Source organism: Thermobia domestica, chromosome 6 (assembly GCF_964235325.1).
Source record: "Thermobia domestica chromosome 6, izTheDome1.hap1.1, whole genome shotgun sequence".
In the NCBI taxonomy this organism is placed as follows: domain Eukaryota; kingdom Metazoa; phylum Arthropoda; class Insecta; order Zygentoma; family Lepismatidae; genus Thermobia; species Thermobia domestica.
This window is the reverse complement of record NC_137459.1, coordinates 32752531-32773875: the sequence shown is the minus strand read 5'-3', so window position 1 is coordinate 32773875 and position 21345 is coordinate 32752531. Positions and strand designations below refer to the sequence as shown.

At 36.8% G+C, this 21345-nt stretch overlaps 1 protein-coding gene across 1 annotated transcript in view; it reads left to right on the top strand.

Moving 5' to 3' along the window:
* Positions 1-21345, top strand: part of mGluR (metabotropic Glutamate Receptor) — a 1220665-nt gene that overhangs the window by 590355 nt on the left and 608965 nt on the right. The window contains exon 4 of the mRNA XM_081761481.1: positions 2003-2040. The gene's annotated coding sequence lies outside the window, so the exon portion shown is untranslated. The remainder of the gene's footprint in view (positions 1-2002; positions 2041-21345) is intronic.

Below are 21345 nucleotides of genomic sequence, written 5' to 3'. Positions count from 1 at the left end.
CTCACTACTGTTCTCCACGATTGTTTTCTTTCCTTGAACTCTCTTGGGTATATGACTAGCACGCAAACTTCAACAACACTTTTCATATCTCCGGAACGGTTGAGATACCTAAGTATTTTAAGCGGCAAAATAATTTGTTTGAGAATTGCAAACCACAAGAGTAACTGGATGCGATATTTACCTAACAAGGAATGGACATGAACCTGCCATTCGGACATCAGAATTAAACCAAGTCCATTCGATAAACATAACAAAGATATGCTCATGCACAAAATAAATAGGTGTCATGGACAACGGAGTAAGTTCCTGAGGCCCATTAACCTGTTAGTATAAAGAAAATCGTAGACTCGCAGTGAAATAGCTATTGCATCAACACTGTTCACTGGAACATCATGGTTTATAGTTGATTATCTTCAGTACGAAACAAGCTTTCTAGGGGTGCTATGTATTGGGGCCCATAACCTACTTGAACAGCGAAAATTTGGAGAATGTCTTGAAAATTACCTCCAGAAATCCCTGCTATAAACTTTGGACCCATCTGGAGTGGCGCCGGCTAAAAGCACACAACTCAAATATATCTCGAAAATTACAACAGCGATTAAGAAATAAGTGTACCAAGTTTTGCATTGATATACGGATTAGATATGAGGGGGAAAGCGCTCCATTACATTAATCACTCATTTCCTATCCCCTGTAGTATTTTTCGAGATATATATGGATAATGTTTTAACCGGGGCCACTCCAGACGGGTCCAAAGTTAATGGGTGGGATTCTTCCGACATTCCCTCAATTTTCCCTGTTCAAGTATGCTATGAACACTGAATTATAAATGTGGTATTTTCGTTTGACATGTTGATTTGAAATATGTGATAATCTGACGTTGTGCTATTTGAGAAAAACAAATGAAACGTTACATTGGATTGGCAACAATGTTTGTTGTATGTTTCTGTTGACCTCCTCCTTATGGTTGCAAGTTTCACTTTTTCCCCTCTTTTGGTTTATCCGTTATTATGATCGGATATTATAAATGTTGCATCCTGTATATACCTGCCACCTGGTAGTAAACCATAAAGATACTTAGTACCGGTAATGCATCACTTATAAGGATTTAAGAAAATATTTTTTTTTTATTATTATTATTATTCATTTAATATAAAGCTTGAAAGATAATTTCTGTTACACATGTTTCGCTTTCTCAGTTGTGTTGAAGGAAAGACTTCGCTTAATAAAGTTGTGTATGTTATTATACTTAAAAATCAAATAAATATCTAGCAAAAACTACCTCTAAACAAGATGTGTATAAGATATGAATCGAAAATATAATTCGAGAATCAAAGAAAAATCAACCTAATGTAAATATCAGCACAATTTTAGAACTTATGAATGTGTGAATATTGCTGATTTTTGCAGATGCTTACTATGCACCTACCTGTCTCAGTCAGGGTTACCGAATTTCATAATGAAATAAAGAAAGAGGATACTGGACAAAATCATTTATTTACAAAATGTGAACATATAAATACCCGTTTATGTTTTAAATGACATTTTCTTCATTTTTTTACACATCTTTAAATATGCTTTAGGCAATAGACGTAAATTTCCATTCTGCGAATTTACTGATGATATTGCTAAGCAAATTATAGCTATCTCTGTCTCACACAATATTACGAGTCGACTGTCTCACGAGTTGGATTAGACTATTACATATTTCATTTGTGGTCATTAGATGCATATACATTAGTACTTGTTTACGTTTATCGAAATGATACTATTTGTTTCAATTTTTCTTTTAAAAATATATTTACAAAACTCGGACAATCTTATTTTGGAAACAAATCTGCCTGAAACTTATTTTGCTCTTAAAAAGAGAACACGTACAGGTAAAAGATAATGTTTAGTGACCCTGGTTTAAGTTTTTTTTTTTTTTTTTTTGGTACACGTTAAGTAATAGAACGTTTGTTACAACTTTTTAAACTTTTTTTTCTTTTTTTTTCTTTTTCAGAAATGAATCGACTTCCTTTTTCCAAGTATTTGTATTAGGTGAGTAAAGTTATCCAAATGTATTCATATATATCTTTCACACTATATACTTTAAGGAGAACAGACCATATACAGAGAGTCTGTAAAGTCGCGCAAGCCAAACTTTGGAACTTCAGAAATTTTGAACCATAAGTGCGAATGAAATGAAACACAAACCCAGTAAAGACATGTCTTTGTAGATATCTTAAAGCATGAAGCATGTAACGATCCTCTTTGAGCGTTACATTTTCTCAAAGAGATTATTTCATAATATTCATTTAATTAGCTCTTAGTTAAGTGTTATTTCTTTCTCTTTTATTTTCCCTCAATTCTCGACCTTTTTGAAGGATTCAAGATGGTCGACAATTGGGCTGGCTTGTATAGCTGAAGCACGCTACTTTCTTTGTGAGTCTATGGCCCGCATGGAGTTGGATTTTTCTCAATTCCACGAGATGGCGTTAGTGGTTTGAAAACTGGAGTTTTGTATTTTATTTAGATTGTGTAATTTAATTGTAAGTACATTTGTTAAATAACAATCTATAGTAATTTTGCTTTCGTTCCCTTATATCCAAGTTTATGTTATAATCTTCGTTTAAATTTTCGTTATGCTGCGCAGTCAGGAGCAGCCAATCAGAGAGCGAGCGGGATCTCTGAGCGCACTCTCTTTGTTCTACCTCTCTGTACTGAAATATGGCCGTCAATGTATAGTTGATAGTGTGCCCTTTTATTTCAATTGAGGACGAAGATTTGAAATATTGACAAAATGACTTAACCAGTTTCTGTTAAGGGACTTTATATAAGAGGATGGTGTAATTGGAGTGAGAATGTAGTGAGCCACGCAACGTATACACAAAGCTACCTTTTCTCCGATTGACTGGCCAAGGATTTTACCAACTTGGTTTAAATAAGTGCATGGTGATTTTCAACATGGGAATGTGAAAATTCTAATATCTGTAACCTGTCTGTGGTGGAAGTTCTCTGGAATTACGTCAGGAACTGTCTTTCCTGTTATCGTTTGGTTTACTCCGCTGTTTTTTAATTATCTCGTCATGACGTCAGTGTAGACGTTTCCGCAGTGGCCTCCCGTCTTCCTCTTACAGCTGTGGTCTGCCCCGCTGCATTTCCTTGGATTATTTGTCTGTGACGCCGTCAGCGCAGGTATTTCTCCGTAGCGGCCTCTCATCTTCCTCTTCCAGTTTTGGTTTGGTGTTGCTGCATTTCCTTGGATTATTCGTCTGTGACGTCGTCAGTGCAGGTATTTCTCCGCAGTGGCCTCCCGTCTTCCTCTTACAGTTTTGGTCTGCCCCGCTGCGTTTCCTTGGATTATTGTATAAAGTCGTCGGTGTGGACTATTTGCTACAGCGACTTGACGCCTGCGGTTGACTTACGTCCGTCCAGTTGATATGCTTCCAGTTTGTCGTCGACTTTTCTGAAGGTTGCCATCGAGTAAATTTTTGCCCTGGCTGAAGTCTGCTATCACCTCACGTCGAGTGGCCTGGAGGACCATTGGAGATTGGTTGCCGTCCACGATGCTGCCTAAGCTGTGCCCTTTTGGAACTGACCTGCTATGATGATATTGCTTCACCAGTGGATACCGTGAGTAGCCGGGGGACTGGGTTTGATCACCACCTCCAGGTAAATCTTATCATTATTATTTCCTACACGGTTTGTTGAAGAAGTAAATATCGTTCTGGGAACTGTAAAGAAATCTCGTCAATAATTCGCATAATTAATACAATTGATTTTGTCTCTGTCCGTAATTAATTGGTTAAGTATTATCAATATCGTGTGTTTACTCCGTTGCTTTCAAATTATCTCATCTAGAGAAATACATTATACCACTCATCCATTGCTTTGTTACTTCGTGTATTCACTTAAAACCAAAACAATATAAATCGATAAAATGTCGTCTATTACCGTACGCTCTGTATGTAATATGACTGAGTAAACCGAAGTGAGTCCTCCATCCAGTAAGTCAATTCATACGCCGACGGGGTAGTCCGATGTCAATACCATTTCTCTCTTGCACTAAGTAAAATTAGATCTTTAAGTCGAGCAGATTTGTAACATACTATTTAGTTGACAGCTTGCTCATGTTAGTTACATTAGTGGGCACTCCGTATTGTTTAATTTATAGTTGTCTTGGTAAAGTTAAAGGTTTGTTTAGTGACAGCTAGCTTATTTTCGTCTCATTAGTGGACACTCCGCATTGTTTGCTATAACCCATAGTTTACGATCTAAAATTGAAGTTGCCACGCAAGGAAAGACTCACGTTACTCCTCGAAGTAAGTTTTCATGTCCTACCTTTAGTTAAGAAGCTACTGTAGCTAAGAAGCTACCGTCGGACGCGTCAAAGACGGTGGGCATTGCTATTGTATTCACGCCTAGATGTGATGTTGTCAAGGATGGAGTTTAGGTTGCTGGCTGGTCTAGTACCTCCTATAAATGTTTTTGCCATATGTATTATTACCACCGCTGTTAAATTGTAAGCCAGGTCGAGGTGTGGCGCCCTCTTAACAGTTGGTTGCGGATGAGTAGTGGAAACGTTATGTTTTTGGGGAGGAAGATTGGTCGACTCAGCCACATAATTACTCCCTCTGTAACAAGATGTTTTGTAAGCAGTAATGTACCTTTGTAATTTCCCTTCATTAATCACAATGTAGCTCACTAAAGTCTCTACTTCAAATGTTTGGTCGAGGAATGTAAACAACTGTTTAATGTATTCTTAAGGATTACGTCTAAAACGCTGTTGTTATTGGCTACTTTGTTGCGTTGGTGTGAGAAATTTTCTAGAATTTTCAAGAGACTGAAGTATATATGTCTGATGATTTTTTTTTAAACTATGGTTATTGAGCCTAGCTGAACTTTATAATCGCTAACATTGATAATTGCTGCAACTTTTTGCTGTTCGCTAAAAAGGGTTAAATAAATATAATAAGACACTATTTCATCCCAGAGAGGAGTACAACAAGGCGATACCCTGGGCCCAGCACTTTTTGCTATAACCATTCATTCCTTAGTGAAATCGATCAACACTGAATTAAACATTTGGTATTTGGATGATGGAACTATCGCTGATGAACCTGAAGTAGTTCTTTCAACTCTAGCACAAATAAATGAGAAGGCATCTGCACTTGGCCTATATTTAAATTTTTCAAAGTGTGAAGTTGGTTTCCTTGGATCAGACGAAGCCAAGTTCGACTTATTATTTAAAAAAATGACGAAACTGCCCCAGGAATACGTCTCCTAACTAATCAGGATGCTTGTCTTCTAGGCGCCGCTCTCACAAAGGAAACTTTTACCAATGTCCTGTTAAACAAAATGTCGAAGTTAGAATATTTTTTGTCTCGACTCGCCTCGATTTCTGTCCATGCAGTTTTCTTTCTTCTACGTGCCTCTTTGTCGATCCCTCGTTTAAACTACTTCTTACGATGTTTTCCTTCTTGGAATGAGACTCCATTACTGGAGAAATACGATCATGTCCGTAAAATGGGTCTGGAGTCAATTTTAAACTGCTCCTTAAGCGACGAATCTTGGATTCAAGCATTCTTACCTGTGAGATTAGGGGGTCTTGGTATTCGACGATCCATGGATATGGCGATTCCTTCCTTTTTAGCGTCCTACCACGGATCTCTTCGTTTAGTCGAGGCTCTTCTTCCGCAAGGTTACCACCTAGACCCAGATGGCACAGTTCAAGAAGGCTCTACCAAATGGAAAAATTTAACAGATACAGATCTTCCAGAGATTAACAAAATAGGTTCTCAGGCATCTTGGTACACACCAATTGCAGCGCATTTTCATGAACTTCTCTTACAGTCAGTTATTGCTCCAGAGGATAAAGCCAGGATTCGTGCTGCCTCATCCCTACATGCTGGGGCATGGTTGAATGCATTACCCTCCCCACCATTAGGTCTTCATATGACTAATCAGGCATTTCGAATCTCTGTCGCCTTAAGATTAGGTGCAGATATTTGTGAGCCACATCGCTGTCCAGCTTGCGGGGATCAAGTTAGCCAACGTAGCCTGCATGGCCTGTCATGCATGAAGAGCATGGGTAGACACGCTAGACACTCCTCTGTGAATGATATCATTTTACGAGCCCTTACCACAGCTGGAATTCCTTCAATACGTGAACCTTCAGGATGTTGTCGTTCAGATGGTAAACGACCTGATGGCATGACATTAGTTCCTTGGTTGAAAGGCAAATCACTAGTTTGGGACTTTACGTGTTCAGATACATTTGCCCATTCAAGTCTCCCTTTAGCTGTTATGAATGCTGGGGCTGTTGCTAGTCGTAGAGAAGTAGAAAAGCAAAGGAAATATAACAGCCTCCTTGATAAATTTATTTTGCTCCAATTGCCATCGAGACTAGTGGTGCTTGGGGATCTGCAAGCCTTGATTTTATTAGAGAAGTAGGCAGACGCATTTCTATCGTTACTGGAGATATTCGTTCAACATTTTTCTTAATACAACGCATATCTATTGCTATCCAACGTGTCAACGTGTCGTCGGTTCTTGGCACCTTACCACATGGAAAAGAACTAGATGAGATATTTCTTCTCTAACACAGAGGACAATACTGAACGTTTGTACAACTGGACTACGTGCTATGCAAGTAGGGTGTGGTGTCATTGGATGGCGTGGAAAGGCAGGCAGTGGCACTGGATGTGATGCCGTTGATAAGTGGTTTTCTACCCCTTCCTTTGGTTCGACTATCGAAATATGTTTCCTGTTGACTTAGTTATTTTTTCTTAATTGTTTCATAAATTTATTTAACAAATGTGCCATTTTTATTGTTTGTCGTTTGCGCAACATGTAGGTTACATTTCCTGATAATTTTGTTTTCATATACAGTTTGTTATAATTTAATTTGTATTTCTTTATGTCATATAGGTCCATAAGCTTCTCATGTATTCTGGTTTGAAATATGCAAATTATATGGTGTTATTTTGACAACGGATTTTTTTCTTTCCTTTCATGGTAGCGATGATACCATTGGAATCTGGAAATTAAACAACGTTGTGCTTACTGGCCTATAATCGTAGCATAAGAAGGAAAGTCGTTTAGGCGACCCATTTTTTATTTTCTTTTATTTCTTTCCTCAGTATAACATTAGCTACGAATGAAAGTGTAAACAATTAGTGTAAACTTGTACGTTACAGAGTTGGCTCTTCAGCCATAAGATTATTATATGGTCGTTACAAGTTTGGCTTTCCAGTTCAGAATTAATTTTAGAGTAAATAGCACTCTTCAAGTTGTCACCCCAGTTCAGGATTTTTTTTAAGTAACGTAAAACCTGACGTTTCAAGCACGGGATTTATGTTTGAAGTTCGTCCTCACAAATGCCAGGAACAGACGAAGGTGACGTGAACCTTTTGTACAAAAAGTGAAAATTTAAGATTTAAATGCAGCCGTGGCTTCTATTTTTTTTTCTTTGGATAGACTGAAATGTTAATTCGCAAATTGGGTAGGAATGTGTTAATCTGAAACAGGAACGGCACATTGATACCAAGTATAGACATACTATAGCTGCGATGATGGTATGAAGAAAACCAATGTTTTCCAACATTATGACGTAATTGACAACATTGCCTATACCAGGTGATGTGACCACATATGTGCCCACCAACTATTCTACGGATAGACTGTTACTAACAAGAAATTTGCAACTCATTGAGGAAACGTAATAATCTATTTATGCCTGCCCATGACTTCCTGAATGATTTGCAAATTTAATGTTTGCTTATAACTGTCTATCTGTAAAACAGTTAAGGCCTTATGCAGATTCGTTCTGACGCGTGATTAGTGCCATCCTAAAGTTTTCGACTAGCATATGTTTCCTGCAGTAGTTAGGCGTTCAGTATGCCGATAATCATACGTCAAAACGACTCTGCATAAGGCGGTTAGTGTCCAGCCACATGTATTGAGTTGACACTGTCTGGTGCTGCCGCTGTTCCAATATTATGTCATGATGCTGGAAAACATTTCTTTCTTTACAGTATGCTATTATCAAGACGTAGCAAGTCTACATTTGGTGTCAATGCGCCGTTAGTGTTTCAGAGCGATACTCTTCTGTCTAGTCTATTCATTATCATTTCCATGTATCCACACACACACACACAAAATGCCTTTAATTTCAAAATTTCCATTTTTTTTTCTTACCATCGAATGTTTCAGACATTTATGAAGACAAACATCAAATCCGCACTCTGCAGTTTATGGCTTAAAATACCTAAAATGACACGTCTTTCTTGGTGGGAGTTTCATTTCATTTGAACTTATGGTTCAAAAGTTTCAATGCTCCAAAGTGAGGGTTATATGACTTTACGGACACCTATTAAATATAAATTAGGTGAGTGGGTATCTCGGCGAAAGACGAATGCTGTGTTTAACCCCCATAAAAATTAAATCAGACACGGAGAGTGGAATTGTGCGTTGCTTTAATGCATCAGTCGAGTTTTCGCTGTCTACAAGTCAAACTGTCTGCACTACGAATAATGACGAAATCGACAAAGAGCTTGTAGATTGTCCTTCTCTTGTAATGTTTTGAACCTTCTAGTGCAAACTGGTGTCGCTCCTCTCTGCGGGAGTTCAGAACAATATACAGTGTAAACAGAATGTTCATTCTTTTCCCGTCCCTTTATATGTTATTTTTTTCTAGATCAATGTAGGGTAATAAGGTTCAATAATCATAGTTAGTGATATCAAAGCATTGTTGTGTTAGATGATTGAAAATATATTAAATAATTAGAACGTCCGGGCCTCTGTAAAATGTTAGGTTAAAATTTTAGTTATGGTATCTGTGTACAAGATTGTTCAGAAAGAAAAAAAATACAAGCTGTCTACTTATCTTCAAAAGTCCTTTGTTCGTTTCCATAGATGAAATTAAATCAAACAATTATGCACATTTATGTGTCTAGCCTATTTATTAAAATTTCCTTTATATAGATGTGGTTTTCACCAACAGTAGTTTCTCAAAAAAAACGATAGTGACATAAGTTCGTATTATGCTCATGCTTTTAATGAATTGATTTTTATTTTCATTTTTTTTGTGGGGGGGGGGGAGAATATGGCATGTATCGAAAGTCCAAGGCCATTGCTGGTAAGGCACCTTATGTTGAATGAAAAGCAACAAACAGAACGTGAGGGTGAGTGAAAATGACACAAGAAACGTGCAGATTGTCATATGAGGGAACTTAGAATAGCTCAAATAAGTTATCCAGCAACGATAAGGGAACAAACTGCTGAGCTTGCAACATTATAAAAAAAAAAAAAAAAAAAAAAAAAATGGGAATGAGAATGGGAGCGCTCAGGAGTGTCATCTCAAATTTTGCTAGACTGTGACAAGACTGCCCATTGGTATAATAATTTCACTTCTTCATTTGTATACCAGCTTAAATACCCAATCTTTGCATGGGTCCGATAAAATATTTATGTCAACAAACTGAACAACGAAAGGGAAAAAATATCGGTCATTTTCTACTACTTTTACATATCCCGGTAAACCCCCTGAGACTTCATGGTTCGATTTAGAAAAAAAAAACGCCTCTGGTCCCCAGCCGATAGGGGATGTATTTGGAAGTCGACGCCCGTGGGAATATCACATTTAACTCAGCAACCGCGAAAACTGTAAATTTAACACTAATATTGGTCCTTTTGGATTTTTTTTCTACATGTCTCGGTAACCCTTCCCTGCAGGTTACCCCGGCCAGCCTGCAATGGTAGCTGAATTTGAAAGTCATCGCTAATGGACGTGTCACCATTGATTTCAACGACCGCAAAAATTATAGATTTGACACTAATATCGGTCATACATGTCTCGTTATCGCACCCCCGGTGACCCTGGCCCGCAGCCGAATGAGGAGAAATTGTAAGTTAATGCGATTGGAGTTTCATCATTGATCTCAGCGTCCGTGAAATCTATGAATTTGACAAAAATATCGGCAATTTTATACTACTTTTACATGTCCCGGTAAACGCCCCCCTGATAATATCCTGGTTCGAATTTAAAAAAAAAAAGCTTCGTCTTGCTCTTGAGCCTGGAACAAGGTATCCTTGACCAAAATTTGGTAATTTTCGGTTCACTCGTCTAGTCTCCAGGCCGCACACACACAGACAGACAAACGCACAAATAAACTCATTTTATTTATATAAGATTCACTTACTGTAAAATTGATTAAAATATACACTTCTCAAATCCAGATGAGCGCAATTGCTTCTACTATCTCCTCAAATGATGCCCCTGGGGATACCTTACAAGTGTTGAGACCAAACGGATAAAGCAATTGGAAAAATTTAACCATTTTGGGTTGAAAACCACATATTTTGAGCAACTTTTCATTCTTTCAATGTTTTCGTGTTTTTATTCATATCAAAGTTGGCTTACGGCCGTAGATTTTTTTATATGTCCTACAAATGACCCTATCTATAGCTCAAAGTGGATTTAATCCGTTGCAGTGCGTTAGAGGGTCTGCCACTGGGAATCAAATTTGATGACGATATGTTCTATCATCAATTGAAATTTAACATCATATTTAAGCAGAAATTTCTATAACACATGAACTGACAGTTCAAGATGGAATTCGAATCATTGTAATGCTTTCTCACAGGGAATCGAACTCGAGATCCTGCGTAAAAAGACGCGCGCGCTGACCATTAGACCAGCAGAGAGAGATAGGAGGACTGCGTATATATAAACATACATACACATGTGTGTATGTGTGTATGTATGCGTGTGAAAGAAAATAAACCCTTGTATCCTTTACTAGATTTTTCCGTTAGGAGCACACTTCATAATACCGAGTAATACACGTATTTCGATCTGATGTTTTGCGGAGGGTAGAGTTAATCCAGAAATGTGTTCGCTTCGGAATAAGTGAAAAACCGCTCTCCTCTATCTCGATTGCAGAAAACGGCGCTGTACAAAATGTAATGGGCTTAGAAGCACTACAACTGAAATGCTCTTCCGTGGAATGGGAGAATCCTATTCAACGTTTTTTTCTTCTGTAACATGCTTTCGCTTTTCCCGACGCGCTGCTACCATCAACTGTCTAATTGTACGCTGTTCTTTCGTAGCCGACCACGTTACAATAAAGAGGAAAGAGCTACAGGAAGTGGAAAAAGCTCAGTGTTTTTCCTTACTCGCTTCCGTTTCGCGTTCTATTGATTTTATTTCAGATAAATTACAATCGATGTCCTTGATATGATGCTCTGATTCTGGGATATGTTATGAAACCATTGTACTCTTATCTCTGGTTGTTCAAAAGTATTATTTTTTGTCCATGTTGTCTATAAACTATTTACTATACGGGACAATTCTAAAATATGAGAACGATATTTGTTAAGTGGCTTATAAAATAAACATTGGGCAAAAAAGGGTTGTGGAACATAATTTATATATTCAAATCTATAGCAGATTTGATCAAGGAAAACATCTGAGTATTGACAATGAAAATATAGTTAATCACCTGGAAATTTCAAACAGTAATTTCCTTTAAAATATCCTTATTGGATCTATATACACTAGCTGGGGGCTTCGCCTCCATACCTCGGTATTTCCTCGGCCTACGGCCTCGCATTTCTTATGTATTAGCCTTTGCATCAACAGTGAATTTCGTGCCTGAATTTGGCCCAGCTTGGGGCTTCGCCCCCTAATGCCCGTATTTACACGGCCTACGGCCTCGCACATCTTAAACCCACGATTCTATCAAATTTTAAGTTTATTTTCATATAGATTATATTTCGTTGCTAGTTAACATGGAACATTGAAAAAATTTACAACTGACTTGAATATTTCTATTGTTTTAATTCACCATAAAAATATGGTGAATTAACATTTTACTTGTAGCTACTTTATTGGTTGAAACAAAAGGGAACACTCAAGCGGGAATCGAACCCCGGGCCTTTCGCACCTGAGTTATAGTTTCTACTGATTCTGCCACGCCATCACTCGATAAATTTGAGCAACGTACGACATACTATGTGGTGAGTCGAAAACTTTAAGTCGCTTTTTCTCTGCTTATTAGGCCTTTGCGCTCTCCCAGTTTGTAATATGAATGCTTTAAATGTGCACTATCACCTTGCAAAAAGTAGCCCCGAAGTTCATTTACCAAAGTCTGATTTCTCCTTGTAAGTGCGATATGATTTTGAAAAAAAAAATATATGGTACGACTTTCAGGGAAAAAAGTTCGAAACTCCAGTGAATTCAAACTATGGAGTTCTTAATTGCATGCTATGATTTTGAAAAAATGATATGGTACGACTTTCAAGGAAAGAAAGTTCGAAACTCGAGTGAATTCAAACTATGGATTTCTCAAGTGCATATTATCGGTGCACAAACTTTAAACATTACGAAAAACAGTCGACGAACTGTTCCTGTCAACTATTGGCTTATTCCAATGGATATATTAACAAAACTATTCTGAGTATATTATATTGTGAAATTGTTCGTGAAATGCTGTTCATAAAACAAGTAGCAGAAATATTCATTGCACTTTTATGCAACCATTTTCTCGGGCGGTCGTTTTGTATTATCCTTCACGGATATTAGCTTAGCAAATAGAATATTGAAGAACTTGACAGGTCACTGAAACATTAAGAACAGTTTCAGCCAATTAATTATGCAGCGGACATTATTCTTTTAGTGCATTTTGCAATGAAAGTAAGTTCAGAATAGAGTTTGCCTTCGGACTGTCAGTCAAACTTCATTGTTTTGTCTTATTATCAAGAAATATAAATTAGTTCTGAGATTTCCCTAGACAGCCTTTATGAAGTCACTTCTATCATGATAGGAGGGAGATAACGTACTTACACGGAATTTAGTACTCGATATACATAGGCCTGAATAGTTGGGTTTCCTTCGTGTACTTTTGAGATGATAGCTTCACGAAATAGGAGCTTGATCCAATTTAAAATTTGTCAATTGCAATGTAGTCCATGTGCCATGAGGGAATGAAATGTTGAAGCAAAATATGGATCTTACTCACATTGGTAAAAAAAAAAAAAAAAAGAAACGCATGTGAGGTACGTAAAAACGTGGTTAAATGCGTCAATCCTGTGGTTTTTGGACTTAATGTATGAGCACAGGTAAACTGCTCCTGCTGCAAACATAAAACTGAAAACCTTTGTTTTATAATATTTCTGTATAAGTGTTCCGTAAGGTGGTCAGGATTTCAAATACAAATGGACGTATATAACATATAGCTGACATGTCCGCATAGAGTATACAGAAGACGGTTAGATGTCGGATATCCTGTAGCGGCGTGATGTAACGTAAGAGCGGGGTAAAAGCACTACGTAAGCAGCATATGGATAACGTATGTACCGTACAGATTTCCGTAGTAAACATGCAGATTTTGTATGTTTTTACAATATGCCGCTGACCGGATGACGGATTTTTCTCAGTGCAAGAAATGACGACTAAACTTGTAATACCAAAGGTTATATCTCCTCAATTTTCCTTTCGTGATACATTTTAATGTTGTTAATACTAGAAAATATAGTTATACGTCCCATTCCTGACACATTTCAACACCGAAACAGTATAATGTGCTCATCTATATATCACTTAATCTTTTGGAAATTGATGGAGATATTTTTTAAATAACAAGCTACTTTAAAGGTAATATTTTGGTAACTGTGTGTAGGATTTTTCATACACAGTTTGGCTAGAATAAAATTTTCAGCCAGTCAAGCAAAATCGACATTTGTTTCATCTATAAGTAGCAATAACAGGGATTTGCATAAAGGTAGGTGAACCTTAGGAACAACAGTGCATTTGTTTCAACGATGCTACTACATCTCTAGTGATTCTTAAACATGAAATGTTGTCCGACTTCTGTACTTTTTTTCTTTCAGAGGAATTTTCTTCCTTTTCTTTTTTAACCCTTTTTCTGTCTTCACTTTAGTTGTGAGAAATATGAATATATAGAGTCAATGAGAGCCATATCAGATGAATAAATATGATGATCACGCAGTTCAAAGTAATGTGCCTGTGTTACATTTTCTTTTTGTGACCCCCCCCCACTTATATATATATATATATATATATATATATATATATATATATATATATATATATATATATATATATATATATATATATATATGGCAATAAATGAATTGTATATATGTAGGGGAAGGTGGGGCTAGTTGCAACACTTCTCAGGTCTGATCTTTTTACTCGGCAACTGGTACAGATACAAAAAACTATATTGAGTGGACTAAAAGGTACATGTGTTAGCTACATACCAAAAAAAAATATATATATATAAATGCAAAACATCGAACGGTACGCTTAATAGCACCAACTTTTTGAACTAAGTCCAACTGTTGACACTTGCCCTACCCATGGGATAAATTGTAACACCATCTGGAGTAAGTTGCAACAATCGAACTTGGTTCAATTCTAGTTCCAATCTAGCTATCAAATCTAGTTTCAATCCGCACACGACCAATGAGACCACTTCTCACAACGTATATGCAATTTTCTTCTGCATCCTGATCTGCATACGGTTCTTCACAGACCAAAGAGATACAATCTCCTGTCGAAGGACTTGAGAATAAATTCTTCTTAGCTACTGATTTCATATTTCCGCCTTTCTAGACACTTCTTTTCTATTTCGATAGCATTTTTTTTCTGAAGTGTGAGAATAGCACATCTCTTCCTTTTTCGAACTATCAGTTTTCGAGGTCCAGCTTTTGGACAGGACTGTACATGCTCAGGAGAGAAGTCAGCTTGTCGGGAAGACCACTTGGCTTGGTATTTGATCATCTGAAGAATTCTTCACTATCTTGTTAGATTCATTTCCAGGTGATCCATGAAACTCACTTTGACCTGCAGTCTGAATAGAAGTTCTGAGAAGATGAAGCGACTACCTGGCACTGCAACCAATAAGTCATCACTGTTGTCCTATAGCAATAATAATAATAATAATAATAATAATAATAATAATAATAATAATAATAATAATAATAATAATAATAACGACAATAATAACAACAACAATCATAATACTCTTTGTTTTATAACCAACAACAATTGTGCATATAACAATGCTTAACCGGCAAAAATATATTTTTCAATGCCATGGAGCATGTTGCAACAAATGTTGCAATTTACCCCATTGACATGTTTATATATAAAAGCTTTCCTCGCCACTAAATGGCAGATAAAACAGGAACAGAAATATAATGTAATTATACCTCAGTTGTGATATTATTTGAGTGCTACATGTTATTTACTGTTGTTAGATATACCGGGTGCGTCATTTATAATGTCAAACCTTGATGACGGAGAAACGAAAAGAGAGAGAGAAGCGAAACTTTGCACGAAGCAACTATACAAAGGGGCACATTGATAGACGTATTATTTAACATCATCGAATGAACAGTGTTGCCTACCCAATATAAAGTTATGATTTTTTAAATGGAACGACCTAAATTGTATTTCATAATGTAATTCAACACTAAAAAGGAAGACGAAAGATGTGCCACCCGCATGTCAGTGTTGCAAACTTCTCGAGAAATAACGTTAAATATGTGTCACATTTAAACACCTTTTGCACACACAGGGAGTGAGGTACACACTAGTTTTGCACAATAATTTAAATATTGGCCAGAACGGTTTAAATTGACACCAAGTTTAGATGGGTCCGTTAAACAGTGTTGACATAACAGAAAAGACAAAAGTCGAGTTTGGATATGGTGCAATAACTCGAAAAAGGCCATACGTACATTGCGGTTTAAGATTTATAGAACAATTTGTTATGTCATAAGAAGCATTCTCACGTTTATTTGAGGTCGATAAGTCAAGTACTTACCGAGATTTCCGAATTTTGTAAAAGCTGAGAATTTTGCGCTGCAGAAGTTGGTAACGCTATCTCAAATTCCCACTTTTCCCTCAACGTTGAGAAATTCGTAAAGAAATGGTTGAAACAAAATATAAACATTAATAAACACACATACGATGAAAAAGAAACTTTTTTCAGTACTTGAAATGACTAATTAAGAGTAATTTACTGGATATGACAAAAAAAAAAAAAAAAAAAAAAACGTAAGGAAGTAATGCCTCTTTCACATTATCCGGCGATTTGCCGGATCCGGTTTCGGCCCCTTTCATATTATCCGGCGTTTTGCCGTGATGAAAAATATGCGAGCAGGGTTGCTGTGCAACTGAAGAAAGAAAACTCTGTGACTCTTGTCGTGTTGTGGTGGTTGTAATGGACAGACGCAAAATGTGTTTTCTACTCGCCTTGTTAAGACACAGGCAGAAAAAAAAACGTCAGAGACACATATGGGTTCACCCTTTTTTAGAGAAGCGGTATCTTGAAGGAGATTTTTCCATACTGTTTCCACAGTTAAGGGAAGACGAAGGAAAATTCTTTAATTACTTTCGTATGTCTATCGCATCTTTTGATGAGTTGTTGGATCGCATACGGACCCAGCTGCAGAGGCAGAATTCAAAATTTAGGAACTGTATTCAACCTCCAGAAATGTTGGCTGTAACATTAAGGTCATTTTCTACTACTTTTACATGTCCCGGCAAACGCCCCCTGAGACCCCTCCCTGGTTCGAATTGTGAAAAAATCGCCTCTGGTCTTCAGCCGATACCGCAAAAACTATGAATGTGACACTAACATCTGTCATTTTCTACTACTTTTACATAGAAAGTAAACGCCTCTGTGATCCTCTGGTTCCAATTTTGAAAAAACAACGCCTCTGGCTCCCAAGTCGACGGGGGCTGTATTTGGAAGTCAACGCCTTGGGAATATCACCATTCATCTCAGCGACAGCGAAAACTATTGATTTGACACTAATATTGGTCATTTTCGATTATTTTTACATGTCTCGCAATTCTCCAGCCCGGTGACTCCCGGCCCGCATATAATGGTGGCTGAATTTGAAAATCATCCTAATGAAAGTACCACCATTTATCTCAGACCGCGAAAACTGTGAATTTCACACTAATATCGGTCATTGTGGATTATGTTTTTACATGTCTCGGTGATCTCCAGGCCCAAGTTCCTTAGCTGATGGGAACTAAATGTGAAAGTAAACGCTATCTTGAGTTTCACCAATGAGTCCAGTGACCCCGAAAGCTATTGATTTGACACTAATATCGGTCATTTTCGATTATTTTTACATGTCTCGAAATCCCCCCCCCTTCTGGTGATCCCCGGCCCGCATACAAATGGTGGCTGAAGTCCTCGCTAATGATAGTGTTACCATTGATCTCAGCGACCGCGAAAACTATGGATTTGAGACTAATATCGGTCATTTTCTACTACTTTTACATGTCCTGGTAAACGCCCACCTGAGACCTCCTGGTTCGAATTTTGAAAAACACGCATCGGTTTGGTCTGGAGCCTGGACCAAGGTACCCGTGACCAAATTTTGGTAACTTTCGGTCCCTAGGCCTCACAAAGACAGACAGACACATAAACTCTTTATTTTATTTATATTAGATTATTATTATTATTATTATTATTATTATTATTATTATTATTATTATTATTATTATTATTATTATTATTATTATTATTATTATTATACTATTTCGGGTTTATTCTTTTGTTTTTAAGCGTTCCGACTATTGACTCAAGTCTCTTTAAAGCACTGCTCTAGTCTCTGAATTCAGAGGACTATTCAAGAAATTACAGCCAGATAATTATAAAATATATAAAGTACGGTATATTTATCAAATATCACATCATGAATTCTCTCTTGCTTTGCGTAGCAAAATAGTACATAAATATATAGCAAAAGACTGTATTGCTGAAACATTTGATAGTGTATATTTCAATTTTGGGTCACCACAAATTTATAGAAGGTCATTTGTCCAGTGCTACACGGACATATCCCAATCTTCTATTACATAGAAAAATAATAATTTATATTGATTTCGACACTTCGGTAGTATTGGTCATTTTCAATTAATTTTACATGTCATCTTTCCCCATATATTGTATATACAGGTTTGGTTAATTACTCCAGATGTACTGGGATAGAACATAACCACATATACAAACACACTCCACATAACACACAAAACCACATGCTCCCATATTATAGCAGCCACTTTCTGCTCTTTCCTGGCAACATTTGCTTCCTCCCCCAACATCATCCGGTAGTTTGCCGCGTATATGTGAAAAGCGTCATTGCTTGTAATGTTCCGCTTGGCTATACACGGCGATTTGCCGCGCCGGATTCTAGCAGGGAGATCCGGCTGTTTTTATTCGCCGGATGAATGTCCGGTGACCGCTGCACATATGTGAAAAGCTTCAATTCCTTGCAATGTCTTTCTACCTCGTCCGGCGATTCGCCGGAACCGGATCCGGCAAATCGCCGGATAATGTGAAAGGGACATAAAAGGACTTCATATGACAAGATAATACAAAGACGTAGAAGACATGTAGATACCTAGTATCTACTTTCGCACGATGAAAATATTTATCCTCTTATAAGTTTGGGACACCAATATCAAAACAATCCAATACTCACTGTGTACATTACCAGCATGTTACCAATTCCTGTTAACAGATACATGGAAAAAGTATTCAGCACGTCAGGAGTCACACATTATTAAAAAAAAAAGTACAAAAGAATATTCCACTTGAAAATGAGAGGGTAGAAAAGTGAATACCTTGAAAAACAGTACATGTGCTCATAAAAGAACAGGTCTGGTAACCCTACATATCAGTATGTGCAAATCTTTCAAACATATGATACATACCTTCGTTGCTCAATTCCAGATTTGTCATAGTAAAGCAGCTTCACCTGTCGTATCGTTTAGTGTTGCGAGTATTGGATTGTTTTGATTTTGGTGTCCCAAACTTATAAGAGGAAAAATATTTTCATCGTGCGAAAGCAGCTACTAGATACCTACATGTCTTCTACGTCTTTGTATTATCTTGTCATATGAAGTCCTATTACTTTCTTACGTTTTTTTCATATCCAGTAAATTACGCTTAATTAGTCATTTCAAGTACTGAAAAAAAAGTTTCTTTTTCATCGTATGTGTGTTTATTAATGTTTATATTTTATTTCAACCACTTCTTTACGAATTTCTTAACGTTGAGGGAAAAGTGGGAATTTGAGATAGCGTTACCAACTTCTCAGGTTTTACAAAATTCTGAATATCTCGGTAAGTACTTGACTTATCGACTTCAAATAAACGTGAGAATGTTTCTTATGACATAACAAATTGTATTATAAATTTTAAACCGTAATGTACTTATGGCCTTTTTCGAGTTATTGCACCATATCCAAACTCGACTTTTGTCTTTTCTGTTGTGTCAACACTGTTTAATGGACCCATCTAAACTTGGTGTCAATTTAAACCGTTCTGGTCAATATTTAAATTATTGTGCAAAACTAGTGTGTACCTCACTCCCTGTGTGTGCAAAAGGTGTTTAAATGTGACACATATTTAACGTTATTTCTCGAGAAGTTTGCAACACTAACATGCGGGTGGCATATCTTTCGTCTTCCTTTTTAGTGCTGAATTAAATTATGAAATACAATTTAGGTCGTTCCATTTAAAAAATCATAACTTTATATTGGGTTGGCAACACTGTTCATCCGATGATGTCAAATAATACGTCTACCAATGTGCCCCTTTGTATAGTTGCTTCGTGCAAAGTTTCGCTTCTCTCTCTCTTTTCGTTTCTCCGTCATCAAGGTTTGACATTATAAATGACGCACCCGGTATTTAAGATGTAGTAAAGAAAAACAGTTTAAAAAAAAATTACTTCTACAAAAAACAAACTTTCGCCCGCTACGTCTACATCACCTTTCGTCCTTCGTTGTTGAACTGATCACGAGAGACCTCTACCGTGTCGTGTTCAAACAATCCACAATGAAACCCAGTGGAGCCAATGCTAAAGCAGAAAAAGCGCTGTTGTAAGGTATCCCCTGTTGCAACGTGCCTCACTTTCCCCTACTAGCCTTTGGCTAGCTGGGGCTTCGCCCCCAGACCCCATTTTTCGCCGACCTACGGCCTTGCGTCTCTTCTGTATCAGCCTATGCATCAAGAGTTAATTTCGTGCATTTGTTCTTAATATTTCCTGAATTTGGACCAGCTGTGGGCTTCGCCCCCTGACCCTTGGACATCTTAAACCCACATTTCTACCAAATGTCACGTTTCTTTTCGTATTTCAACTATCTAAAAGATGGGATTTGGTAGCCCAAGAAAACGAAAATTTAAATACATGATGATTTCATCATCCTCCCTTTAGACACCTTAAAAATTAAAAATATTTACTTTTTGGAAATTTTCCTGTGAGTTAGTCTCGGTAGGCTACAATCATGCCAAATTTAATAATTCTATTCCTGCCAGAAGTGCGTAAACATTTTTGGGGTGTAGAAGATGTCCTATATACATAGCATGGGAAAGATTTTTCAGTTCCCCCATAAAACCACTTTAAAGTTGGATTTATCTTTTATTTTTGGTGATTTATTTATGTAACACTAACCAAAACGTACAAGCATATCAAATTTCAAGTTTTTCTTTTTTTAATTTCAATTTCAAATATCTAAATTATGGGATTACAAGTCCACAAAAAGGGCCTATTTAAATAAGATAGGAAATTTCTTCATCGACCCTTTTGACTCTCTAAAAACTAAAAATGTTCACTTGTGGCATTTTTTTTATGTGGGTTAGTTTCTGTAGGCTACAATCATGCCAAATTTCATCATTCTGATCCTGCCAGAAGTGCTTAAACATTTTGGGGTGTAGATGATGTCCCATATAAAGTAATATGGGGAAAATTTTTCAGTTCCCCATAAAACTACTCTAAATTTGATTTTTTTTTTGTTTTAATGTTTAGTGATATAATAGGTAACGCTAACAAAAACGTACAAGTAGACTATACCAAATTTTGAGTTTTTTTTTCTAACTTCAAGTACCTAAAATATGAGATTATAGGTCCAAAGAAACGCCTATGCAAATAACATCAGAAATTACTTCATCGCCTCTTTGGACCTCCTAAAAATTTTTAAAAAAATATTCACTTTTGGCATTTTTCTTCTGTGGATTAGTCCCGGAAAGATACAATTATACCAAATTTCAACTTTCCACACCAACCGGAAGTACTCCTTTATTTTATGTCAGTTCATATAGTTATATATATGGCAATACATGAATTTTACGGTGATATAATATATTCTAAAGATTTGAAGAGAATATTCATTAGCAGCAGAATGAAAAACAAATGTATCAATTACAAAATCAATGTTGTTTTGAGTCGAAACTACATAAACTTTGTTTGAATCAACTGGAGGTTTCTTGTCAAATCACATTCATTAGTAACACATTTTTGTACCAAG